Source organism: Barbatula barbatula, assembly GCF_947034865.1.
Source record: "Barbatula barbatula genome assembly, chromosome: 6".
Lineage (NCBI taxonomy): Eukaryota > Metazoa > Chordata > Actinopteri > Cypriniformes > Nemacheilidae > Barbatula > Barbatula barbatula.
This window is the reverse complement of record NC_136765.1, coordinates 7,024,505-7,036,871: the sequence shown is the minus strand read 5'-3', so window position 1 is coordinate 7,036,871 and position 12,367 is coordinate 7,024,505.

Genomic DNA, 12,367 nt, shown 5'->3' with positions numbered 1-12,367 from the left:
CTACATACATCAAAATATAAAATAAATGACCTGATAAAAGATCATATATTTTATGCAGTATATTCAACTGGGCTTAATTGATTAAATATTTATTTTCAAAAAACATATGGTCCAGACCTCCGTTTGGAAGAAAATATAAAGACTGGACCTCTTGGAACTTTTATTGAATACCCCTGCTCTAGAGTTTACACATCAAAAGCTTTACTCTTCGAAGGGAGCAGGGCATAGGGATGATCACTTCGGAATGAATGCTGGGCAAGTCCCGTCTCAATCAGTAAATAACATCACAGACGTTGAGTTAGAACAGTTAGTGTCAGGATCAGGGGTGGAAGAACCCAATTGCAGGCAGTAGTTGAGGCGTTAAACTATAACTTTAATAAATAATAATATAAACACGGCAAAACAAACACCCACGATGGTGGAAAACTGAACTAAGGCAAGGTACAGAACATAAAGACTTCCCATGAGGGGGCATAAATAAACGAACAATAAACAAGGTACTTCAAAATACACATACGGGTGGACACACAGACGGCAACTTGTACACGAGGCAAGACACAGGTACAACGAACGAGCACAAGACAATAGACATGAGGGCATTAAACAGGGAAACTAACAAAGGATAACAAGGGACAGGTGTGGGTAATGAAACACTGAGGGGAAGCTAACAAGGAAACGAGAGGGGGGGCCAGAGACAATAATGGAGAGAACGCATATTATGTCATGACTGACAATAATATGTTTCTCTCCACACAAAACACTTGGCCCTGTCATGATCCTGCCACTAGAGTAGGAAATCAAGACAGGAGAAGGCAGAATCATGACAACTAGGCCTGTCCGAATAGGGTTTAATTGGATAGTTCATCCGAAAATTTAAGTTCTGTCATATTTGACTGACCCCAATTTAAACCTGTTTAATTGTCTTTGTTCTGTTAAACACAAAGATGAAAACTCCACAGTTTTAGAGCCAACACGCTCCCGCTCGTTGTTTACATGTTTCTTTCATTAAATATGAGAAATCAGTCACGTCAGGCACTTTTTAATCTGCAGTGTTATCGCTGTCCTGCTGTGAAATACTGACTGACTGTGAGGGATGTTAAAGTCACTATGAAACGGAAGTTGCGATTTACTTTTCTGTATCGTGACATGTATCCGAGTGAAACGGCTTCTGAAATTAGAGAAGACTGTAGGGCGGGCTTTATTTTTCCCTTCTCTTTTTGATTGGTCTGTTGTGAATTGGGCCTGGAGGGGAGTGCTAAAAATGTATTACAACTGCAGATTAATAAAAAAAATGTGTGGATGGATAGATCATTTATAATAATCACTGCAACACTGTGTAAAACACTTACTGTTTAAAACTCCTGTTTTATTGCATGGTGACATTAAAACATGAACATTGGTTTGAGCTACTGATCAAATGCGTCTCTACACTAGTCAGTCATCCGACTTAGAATGAGACATCTCGTTCGTGAATGAGGAGCTGGTAGAAAAAGCATGTCAATCGCTCAATACAGCATGTGAGTCATAGTCTCGTATATGATATATTGTAGTGTAAAGTACATTACAATTATACACGTTATTAAAATAACTTGTACTACATTTTAAGACACTGCATTTCGCCACCTACTGACTTATTTGTGTAATATATTAAACAAATCCCTCAAATGAATCAACATTCCCACTAATCCCTGTTAAGAGCTGGGTGATATATATATATATATATATATATATATATATATATATATATCATGATTAACACAAATCATACATATCTAAATCGATTCTGAAATTGATTGTATGTTTTATGCACAGCCCTTTTGTGAACTACGGCTATTTGATCAGTAGGAAGTACTGCTCGATCTAAATCACTACGAGATTGAGTCGTTTATAACGTGTATTTGAAAAAGCAACACTCCTTAAACATCATCATTATAAATATACTTTTTTTATCATGAAAATAGCTGAAAAGGTTTGATAGAATATGCATTGGCATTTCCTGGAACTGTAGCTTTGTCCCAAATTACATACTATGCACTTAAACTATGCACTCAACCATATAGTGTAGGCATTTTGTATTTAAAATGACTTAGAAAGTTTGGTATTTTATACAAACTATTGAATATTTTAATGTAATTTAGATTCAGTTAGGGACACATGTCAAACAAAATATATAAAAGCAATGCTCCAAAAATTGTATCAGGTTACAAGCAAAGCTGACCTTGCTTCCAAAATGTTAAATGGCTGAAATAGTGCAATAGTTGAAAATAGGCTGTTATTGATAGGTGGGGTATGTGGGAAAACAAGCATGATTTGTCTTATGCTAAATGCTATTTCAGAGGTATATTGCGATTTAGAGCAAGTCCCATAAAAACATTTCCATTTAATGGCTTGGCGGCTTTTCACAAACATTCTGAATTAATCCAACCAATAGTAATTTGTGGAAATCCCCTTTCGCCACAAGTTGTAATGAAAAACAACAAGAAATTTAGATGAAACCCATAGTTCCATTTACAAATGCCTCATAAAATTCTTCCAAGTTATACCAAAGTCATCCAATTACTCAGATAATTAAATTTGCAGAGTGGTGACGGTGGAGAGGAGCAGGTGTCATCATGCCCTATAGGATCTTGCCTGCCAGTTAATGAGCACAGAGCAGAAACGTGTCTTCATCTCTAGATCTCATGATATCATATCACAACCCAGTCTCAGGGCAGTCTGTGGCATAGACACTAAATTTGGAATTCATGCTGTTTCTCAGAGGCTATGCTAGCCTCTTTAAGGGTGGGTCATCTTTTTCCATAACAATGCACTGGATTTGGGCAAACTATGCTGTGGTCATTTAGTCTCTAAGCAATTTAACAAATTTATTTCCATTCATTTATAATAGGCAAATTAATCCTTTATATTCATGTATTTATTAATTTGGTAAATAGCAATTTCATGCATTAAGCCAGTCTTATCACACAACGAAACCTATTGACAATAAAAACATTTTTTTACATTTATTTAAATATTCTATCTTAAATGAAAAAAGGACCGAAAAAATACATGATCATACTTTTTGATTTGTAAATATTTTTTTGGTTTGTTCGGTTAAATCTAGAAATATTTAGAGTAATAATTTACAAAGGCGAAAAAAAAACTGCAAAGAACTTTAAATTAACTTTCTCAAACCACAAAGTTCCCACCAATTACATCCCATGAGCTATACAAAATGCTAACCTCAAATGAACCGGAGAAACAGTGCACAGATTACAGTCTCAGCTGACTAATTTTGTGGTTTCATGAATATAAAATAGGCTTTGCTCACAGAAATTTCAGAGCATAGTCATTAAGATAGATTCCCTAAACAGTCTATTAGCAGTGAATGGACTTTAAGCAATTAACAAGATATCACTTTATTTAACAGATAATTAATTGAGGAAAATTGAATATTAGGATACTGCAGATGATATGAAAAGGGCCTGTCATGATTTTAATGGTACTGTTGGCATCAAGAAAATATGTAATTAATTTGCTCACCCAATAAGCATTGAATTGTGATTGTATGATGAGATTAGGGCTGCTACTGAATGCCATAATAATTATTAATCACACATACATAATTAATATTTTAATATGGGGATAACGAGAATAATTATAAACTCTTGACCACTGTAGTAGTCAAGTCAAGTCAGCTTTATTTATATAGCGCTTTTTACAAATTTCATTGTTACAAAGCAGCTGTACAAGAAAACATTGACTATAAGTAAAACATAAAAGGTTATGGAAGTCAAAACACAGGTCAAATATCAGACACACAATAAATTCCTATATGCAGTGTTAATTAAATATGACTATCAAATTCTAGCAGCCCCCCCGGCCAGGCAAACAGTGCAAAACAGTATGCAAAAGGTGGCGAGGAACCCAAAACTCCATTGGAGGAGAAAAAAATTTACTCTTATGTTTTGATGTTCCTCTAGAACTCCATGTAAACTACAGCTCAATCGAAATGCAATTTTACAGGTTTTTTTTATAGAGAAACTTGATTTGCACGGAATGTAAAACCACCAATCTTGTTTCTTTGATAAGTGACATACATTTAAAAGTGTAAAACGTTGTTAAAGTGGTTTCAGTAAGTAATTTTTGTCAGTTGATTAGATTATTTAAAAGTAAGGGGATCCCTGTGGTATTGCAGACATGTGTAAGCTAGCTAAACCTATTGGTTTATTTATTTATGCAGCCATAACCTAAAGCAAAGGATAAAGTTGTCTGAGGAGCTCAGAAATAAAATAAAAGACAAGCAAGGTAAAGGTAAAGGCTACGAGACCATATTCAAGCAGCTTGATGTTCCTATGAAAACAGTTGCAAATATTTTTAAGAAGTTTAAGGTCCATGGAATTCTTGCCAAGCTCCCTTGGCCCGGCCACAAGAGGAAAATCGATGTGAAAATTGTAAAAAGCGCTATATAAATAAAGTTGACCTTTGTGAGAACTGTTGAGTGTGTAAGTGTGCCCACTTGGTTAACTATTGAGTTTAATTTAATAATTTCTCACGTTGCGTGTTGATCTTGGTTACCGTTATACAGTGAGAAGATCCTTGTAATAGTGTATTTTATCATTTCCTATTGGGACAAAACCCTACCTTTTAAGGTGTACATATTCTGTCTGAATGTAATTCGGAGCTCATAAAATTCTGAAACTGACCGTTAACGTCTTGTGCATGTAAAGAGTAATATTTAAATGCTCTATATAAGTGTACACACATTTTACATCTAGGTTCACTCGGTGTTATCTGCTGTGTACCATGGAAACATTGTTGACCCATACTGTTAACTGTTTGATTGGATACTTATTCTGAGTACTTGCTTTGTTTAATTCTTTGAATAATCATATTGGGTGTTAATTTACCCTTGGTGCTACGATTATTTATAGTAATACCAATACTTGTATAATATTTTTTCATTTCTATATTTACTTAATATTCTTTCATTAAATACCTTAAAAGTATAACTTACAACTGTTCATTCATTCACGTTTCCTTAGTGGTATCAGAGAAGGCAATAAACTGAACCTGACGCCCTAAATCAAAGTTTGGGTAGCACGCTCCAAATAGAGTAGGGGGTGCTTCAAAAAGTGTGGGCTAATCCGGGATGTCTCCACTCTGATATATCAAACTCCCTGAAATACACGAAGTACAAGTAAGTGTTCAAGTACATATCCACAGTATATTTGAATTGTCATTGGTAAAATAAATACTAAAGATGGCTCTAGTAAAACACCCTCCCTTACAAGCTGAGTTAGCCAACTGGTGTAAAGACTTGGGCATTCACAAGACGCATGCTCTAATGTTGTTCAATGTACCTGTGGATACGGAAGTAGCAATTATTGAAGATGTAATGCAGACTGTAAAAGCCCTAGGAAAAGTTTGTGGAAGAGACACAATAGAAGGACCTACCGTACCTCACATGCCATGCTGGTGTTGTACAAGTGCAAGCAAGCTGTTGACTCTAATTCGTATTCTGGATCAAATGTGTCAGTTCAGGGAATAGAGTTGGGCATACATAAGGTTCCTTTGCATAATGTGCATATCCAATCCGAACTTGTTAGCGGCTCTGCGAAAGACGCTGTTCGTCCTCAGTTACCTGGTTAAGATGTTTATTTTATCGTTGGAAATGATTTGGCTGGAGGCAGAGTAATGTCCCTTCGGCATTAAGGGTTTTCTCCCGAGCTGGTAGGATGACTGGTGAGATTAGTTATAGAAAGCCAGCAGGGTTGATTATTTGATAAAGGGGTAAATTATCTGGTTGGTTAGATTAGTCAAGGCAAGCCAGCCGGGTTAGTCATCTGCACGTGCTCCTCCTGAACTTTGTTAATAAAACAATTTCACACTTAAGCCTGATGGTCTCGTCGCAGCAAGATGCAGCCGCAGAGAGGGCTCGAGCCCTTACCTGTAGGTTGTCAACAGGGAGTGCTCATTCCATCCGCTGGGAGCGGCGAGAGTACAGAACCGGAGAGAAAAAGCTTAGATGGAAGTTCTGCCATGTTTGAGATGGTACAGTTGTCACCTGCCAACGCATCTCCCGCAGGACGGCCAAAGACTTCTTTAAAGTGGGTGACGAAAGAGTTGAGGGATTGCGTGGCTGGCCCGTTCTGCTGCCACAATGATTCAGCCAACGTTGCGGCTGCATCTTGAGGGGGAGCGAACATTGGAGCAGGAATCCATTACAGTCCTCCGCCGATACAGAATAGGGCACAGGGTTGACCATTGGACTGGCAGGGTATGGAGGAGCTGAAGCTACAGAGACTGGTTCAAGAGCCTGTGCTGGCGTGGTCGCTTGTGTTGGGGTGAGGAGTCCACCAACTCCTGGAAGGGATCCAACATGTCTGTGTGAGATGGTAAGGGTCTGGTCTTCTGTAAATGGAAGTAGACTCTGTAGCGGAAGGTAGACTCGGAGACAGAGGTTACCAGGTAGTTATTAACAATGATGCGAAGTGAACAACAGGTGAGTATTGATATGAACTGAATATAGTTCTTGAGCAGACAAACAGATGGTCAATGACAGTTCTTGTTTACCAGGAGTTGATGGACAAGTGATGTGCTGGCTCCAGCGGGTGAAACACGAAAGGTAACAGCCTGGGAGTCATTAAAGCTCGCTGGGAGATCACTGGGATACACAGAGGTGAGTATACTCCACAAGGTAATCAATTCGGGAACAGTTAAGTCTGTAATCCACATGTTTGAGTCCTTTTCCACATTGGAGACCGGACAATGACTGCATGGCTGAGGCTGGCTTTTTAGTGCTGAGTGCGCATATTGGTGATGCGGATAAGGTGCTCTGGCTAGAACTCGGGTTATTATGAGCATGGAAGTGGGGTGGAGCCTGGTGTGTCCGTGACAAGAATATTGTGCACCCGCCATCGAAGCATATCAATTAAACTATTGCCGCAAAAGATGCTACGCACTGTAATGCACAACACGTGACAAACTTAACCAATAACTTTGAAAACAGAGGGGAGCACTGATTGGTTGATCAACCAGAGTAACAAATCAACAATCCCATATTTTTTATTTTAAGCCTAGGTCCCCTCAGGCCCTCTCGTGGCTACACTACTGATGCACACGCTGGTTGCCTTCCATCTGCAAAGCCCATGTTCCACCTATAGAAGCTTCAGCATCAGATGTCTGGGAAGAATTTGCCAAATGCGTCAGACATTTAAATGATGCTTGATTAACAAAGTTCGGGAGGAGCCAGAGCATATAATCAGCCCGCTGGTCTACAATCAGCAATCACCGCACATACACAATCAGCCCTAGCGAGCTCGCTTATAAATAGGGAACCCATCTTACCTGCTCTATCTCTTTAGATTAAGCATTCCTCCTCCACCCCGGCTCCTCTCCCAAACTCATTTTCCTGCAAGAACTCCGGGGGTGTGCTCTGGGCTCAAACCGGTTCCGAACACGGCGCACTCACCCTTACCAAGGTGTAGTGTTTCGGGATCGGATAGATCTGGAGAGCTTGGAGCATGCTTCCCGGACAGCACGCCAAATACACATAACCTTCATAACCAAGCTCTATCTTTATTATCCCTATCAACATCACTGTTATCTGCGCAGGTGAACTCGTGAACCGACGATTCGTCACGCCCACAAATCGTCAGTTAAATGTTTGACGCATTTGGCAAATTCTTCCCGGAAACACTTCAGCTAACTCAAACAAGTCATCCCTTGAGTCGTTGACTTTAACAAGATTAGATTAGATTCAACTTTATTGTCATTACACATATACAAGTACATTGTAACGAAATGTAGTTTAGGTCTAACCAGAAGTGCAATTAGCAAGCGCAGGATATACAGTTAGAATAAATACAGAATACAATATTGAGAAAATATTATACAGTTATGAAAATATTTTACAGTAGGTATGTTCTATGAAAATATGACAGTAGGTATGTACTATGAAAATATGAACAGATGACTATATACTATGAACATTAATGTACACGTGGATATGAGCAGATAATAATTTAGACTAAACAATAGTGCAAGTGATTTAAGTGTGCATAGATTATTGGCATTAGCTGTTAAAGTTGCAATGCAATAGGTGAGCCAATGCAGTTGTTGAAGTAACAGTGCAGTGGATGAGTTAATGCGGTTATTAAAGTTACGGTGCAGTATAAGAGTTAATAATAGGTTGCAGTCCAGAAGATGAGTTAATGCAGTTAATTAGGTTACAGTGCAGTAGATTAGTTAATGCAGTTATTGAGGTTACAGTGCAATAGATGAGTAGATGCAGTTAATAGAGTTACAGTGCAGTAGATAAGTTAGTGCAGTTATGAAAGTGATCTATTAGTGCAAATGAGCATATTTCAGATGTGCAAGTGAGCAGTATAGAGTGCAAATGATGCTGTGCGTGTGTAAACAGTCCAGTAGAGCAGATAACATGAAGTACTGGTGTGTACAGTTCAGTCATGCATGCAGCCCTGTAGTGCAATGTAAACGATGTTATAGCAGCTTGGAGTTCAAGGTAAGAGAGGTAGTGGAATCAGTGGGGGGCAGAGTTCATTAATGAAACAGCTCTGGGAAAAAAGCTGTTTCTTAGTCTGCTGGTTCTTGTCCGAAGGCACCGGAAGCGCCTACCGGAAGGCAGGAGAGTAAACAGTCTATGAGCGGGGTGAGAGGAGTCCATGAGAATGCTGCGAGTTCGACGCAGACAGCGGTTCTTCTGGATGTCCTCAATGGGAGAAAGTGTAGTCCCTGTGATGTGCTGGGCTGTCTTCACCACCCGCTGCAGTGCCTTGCGCTCAGCAACAGACAGATCCCGTACCAGACTGTGACACAGTTGGTCAGGATGCTCTCTATCGTGCAGCAATAGAAGTTCACCAGGATAGTTGAAGACAGGTGGTTCATCTTCAGTGTCCTCAGAAAGAAGAGACGCTGGTGAGCCTTCTTGACCAGGCATGAGGTGTTGGTGGTCCAGGACAGGTCCTCCGAAATATGAGTCCCCAGGAACTTAAAACTGGAAACACTTTCAACAGCCATCCCATTAATGTGGATGGGGTCGTGTGTGACTCTTTTCGCCTTCCTGAAGTCCACGATGATCTCCTTTGTCTTGGAGGTGTTAAGGAGCAGGTTGTTGTCTGAGCACCATGTGGCCAGGTGCCGGACCTCCTCCCTGTACGCAGTCTCATCGTTGTTGCTGATGAGACCAATCACTGTTGTATCGTCTGCAAACTTGATGAAGGAGTTAGATCCGTTCACAGGCCTGCAGTCGAGTGTGAAAAGGGAGTAGAGAAAGGTGCTCAGTACGCAGCCCTGTGGTACACCAGTGTTGAGGGTGGTGGAGCAGATGTGGCCTAACCTGACAAGCTGAGGCCTGTTCGTCAGGAAGTCCATAATCCAATTGCAGGTAGAGTTGTTAATGCCTAGGTTTCCAAGTTTGACGATTAGCTTGGAAGGGATGATGGTATTGAAAGCAGAGCTGAAGTCTACAAACAACATGCGTGCGTAAGTGTCCTTATTGTCCAGATGTGTGAGCACAGAGTGCAGCGCCATGGACACTGTATCATCCGTGCTCCTCTTGTTGCGATAGGCAAATTGGTATGGGTCCAGTGTGGGTGGTAGGGAGACCTTTAGGTGTGCCAGGACCAGCCGCTCAAAGCACTTCATAACAATGGGTGTGAGTGCTACAGGGCGGTAGTCGTTAAGGCATGTCGGGTTCAAATGTTTTGGAATGGGCACAATGGAGGTGGATTTAAGACACGCTGGAACCACTGCTTGGGCGAGGGACACGTTGAAGATGTCCGCGAAGACCCCAGCGACCTGCTCCGCACATGCCTTGAGTACACGACCAGGGATGCCGTCTGGGCCAGCAGCCTTAAGTGTGATGATTGGGTGGTCAGCAGAGGGTGTGAGCTTGGTAGCTGTTTCCTTATTGTCTCTCTCAAAGCGAGCATAAAAGTCATTAAGCTCGTTCAGGAAGACGGCATCTGTGGCTATGGGGGTGGAGTGTTTGGGTTTGTAGTCACTGATGGCCTGGATGCCCTGCCACATGCGTCGAGGGTCAGAATTGGAAAAATGCTCCTCTAGCTTCAGCTTGTAGCAGTGCTTGGCCTTTTTGATGCCCCTCTTCAGATTTGCCCTAGAAGTACTATAGGCCTGTGCATCATCCGATCGGAAGGCAGTGTTGCGTGTTTTCAACAGGAGGCGCACTTCTTTGTTCATCCATGGCTTCTGATTGGGGTACTGTTGTGATCTGCAGAGAAGGTGGAGGTGTAACTGTTGATGTCAGTGTGAGAGCCACTGGTGGCCTGAGAAGCAAACATACTCCAGTCTGTGTGTAGAAACCTTTCCTGGAGTGAAAAGTCTGCAGCCGCAGGCCACACCTTGATGGTCTTCACTGATGGCTTCACACGATTAATGTGATTAATGTACTTGGGGGTGAGGAACAAAGAAAGGTGATCAGATGGACCCAGGTGGGGGAGGGGGGTCGCGGCGTAAGCTTCAGCCATGTTTGTGCAGACATGATCCAAAGTTTTGTTTCCTCTTGTGTGGCAGGAAACATGCTGATGAAATTTAGGGAGCACTGTCTTTAAGTTCGAGTGATTAAAATCTCCCAAAATAATAAATGCAGCCTCCGGATGAGCAGTCTGTTGTTTACTGATGGCTGCATGAAGTGGGTGGCATTCGTGTAGCATTCTTTAACAGCACACTTCTCTCACTCACAATAAGACTGCCATTAGCTATAGTGGCGCAATGGAAGTCTAAACATAAATTACACCAAAAATAAGGTGGATACACTAGAATGAAAACATTTACATGAATGGTATCCACAATTATGGAGTACAGGTGCTGGTCATATAATTAGAATATCATCAGAAAGTAGATTTTTTTTCATTAATTCCATTCAAATAATTAAACTTGTATATTATATTCAATAATTACACACAGACTGAAAATTATAATGTTTATTTCTTTTAATTTTGATGATTATAACTGACTGTCCCAAAAAAATCTCAAATTCAGTATCTCAGAAAATGTGAATATTGTGAAAAGGTTAAATATTGAAGACACATGGTGCCACACTCTAATCAGCTAATCAACTCAAAACATCTGCAAAGCCTTTAAATGGTCTCTCAGTCTAGTTCTGTAGGCTACACAATCATGGGGAAGACTGCTGACTTGACAGTTTTCCAAAAGACGACCATTGACACCTTGCAGAAGCAGGGCAAGACACAAAAGGTCATTGCAAAAGAGGCTGGCAGTTCACAGAGCTCTGTGTCCAAGCACATTAATAGAGAGGCGAAGGGAAGGAAAAAATGTGGTAGAAAAAAGTGTACAAGCAATAGGGATAACGGCAGCCTGGAGAGGATTGTGAAACAAAACCCATTCAAAAATGTGGGGGGAGATTCACAAAGAGTAGACTGCAGCAGGAGTCAGTGCTTCAAGAACCACTACGCACAGACGTATGCAAGACATGGGTTTCAGCTGTCGCATTCCTTGTGTCAAGCCACTCTTGAACAACAGACAGCGTCAGAAGCGTCTCGCCTGGACTAAAGACAAAAAGGACTGGACTGCTGTTCTTTGAGGAAAGTAAATTTTACATTTTCTTTGGAAATCAGGGTCCCAGAGTCTGGAGGAAGAGAGGAGAGGCTCACAATCTACGTTGCTTGAGGTCCAGTGTAAAGTTTCCACAGTCAGTGATGGTTTGGGGTGCCATGTCATCTGCTGGTGTTGGTCCACTGTGTTTTTTGAGATCCAAGGTCAACGCAGCCGTATACCAGGAAGTTTTAGAGTACTTCATGCTTCCTGCTGCTGACCAACTTTATGGAGATGCAGATTTCATTTTCCAACAGGACTTGGCACCTGCACAGTGCCAAAGCAACCAGTACCTGTTTAAGGACCATGGTATCCCTGTTCTTAATTGGCCAGCAAACTCGCCTGACCTTTACCCAATAGAAAATCTATGGGGTATTGTGAAGAGGAAGATGCGATATGCCAGACCCAACAATGCAGAAGAGCTGAAGGCCACTATCAGAGCAACCTGGGCTCTCATAACACCGGAGCAGTGCCACAGACTGATCGACTCCATGCCACACCACATTGCTGCAGCAAATCAGGCAAAAGGAGCCCCAAGTAAGTATTGAGTGCTGTACATGCTCATACTTTTAATGTTCATAATTTTCAGTTGGCCAAGATTTCTAAAAATCCTTTCTTTGTTTTGTTCTTAAGTAATATTCAAATTTTCTGAGATACTGAATTTGGGATTTTCCTTAGTTGTCAGTTATAATCATCAAAATTAAAAGAAATAAACATTTGAAATATATCAGTCTGTGTGTAAAGAATGCATATAATGTACAAGTTTTACTTTTTGAATGGAATTAGTTAA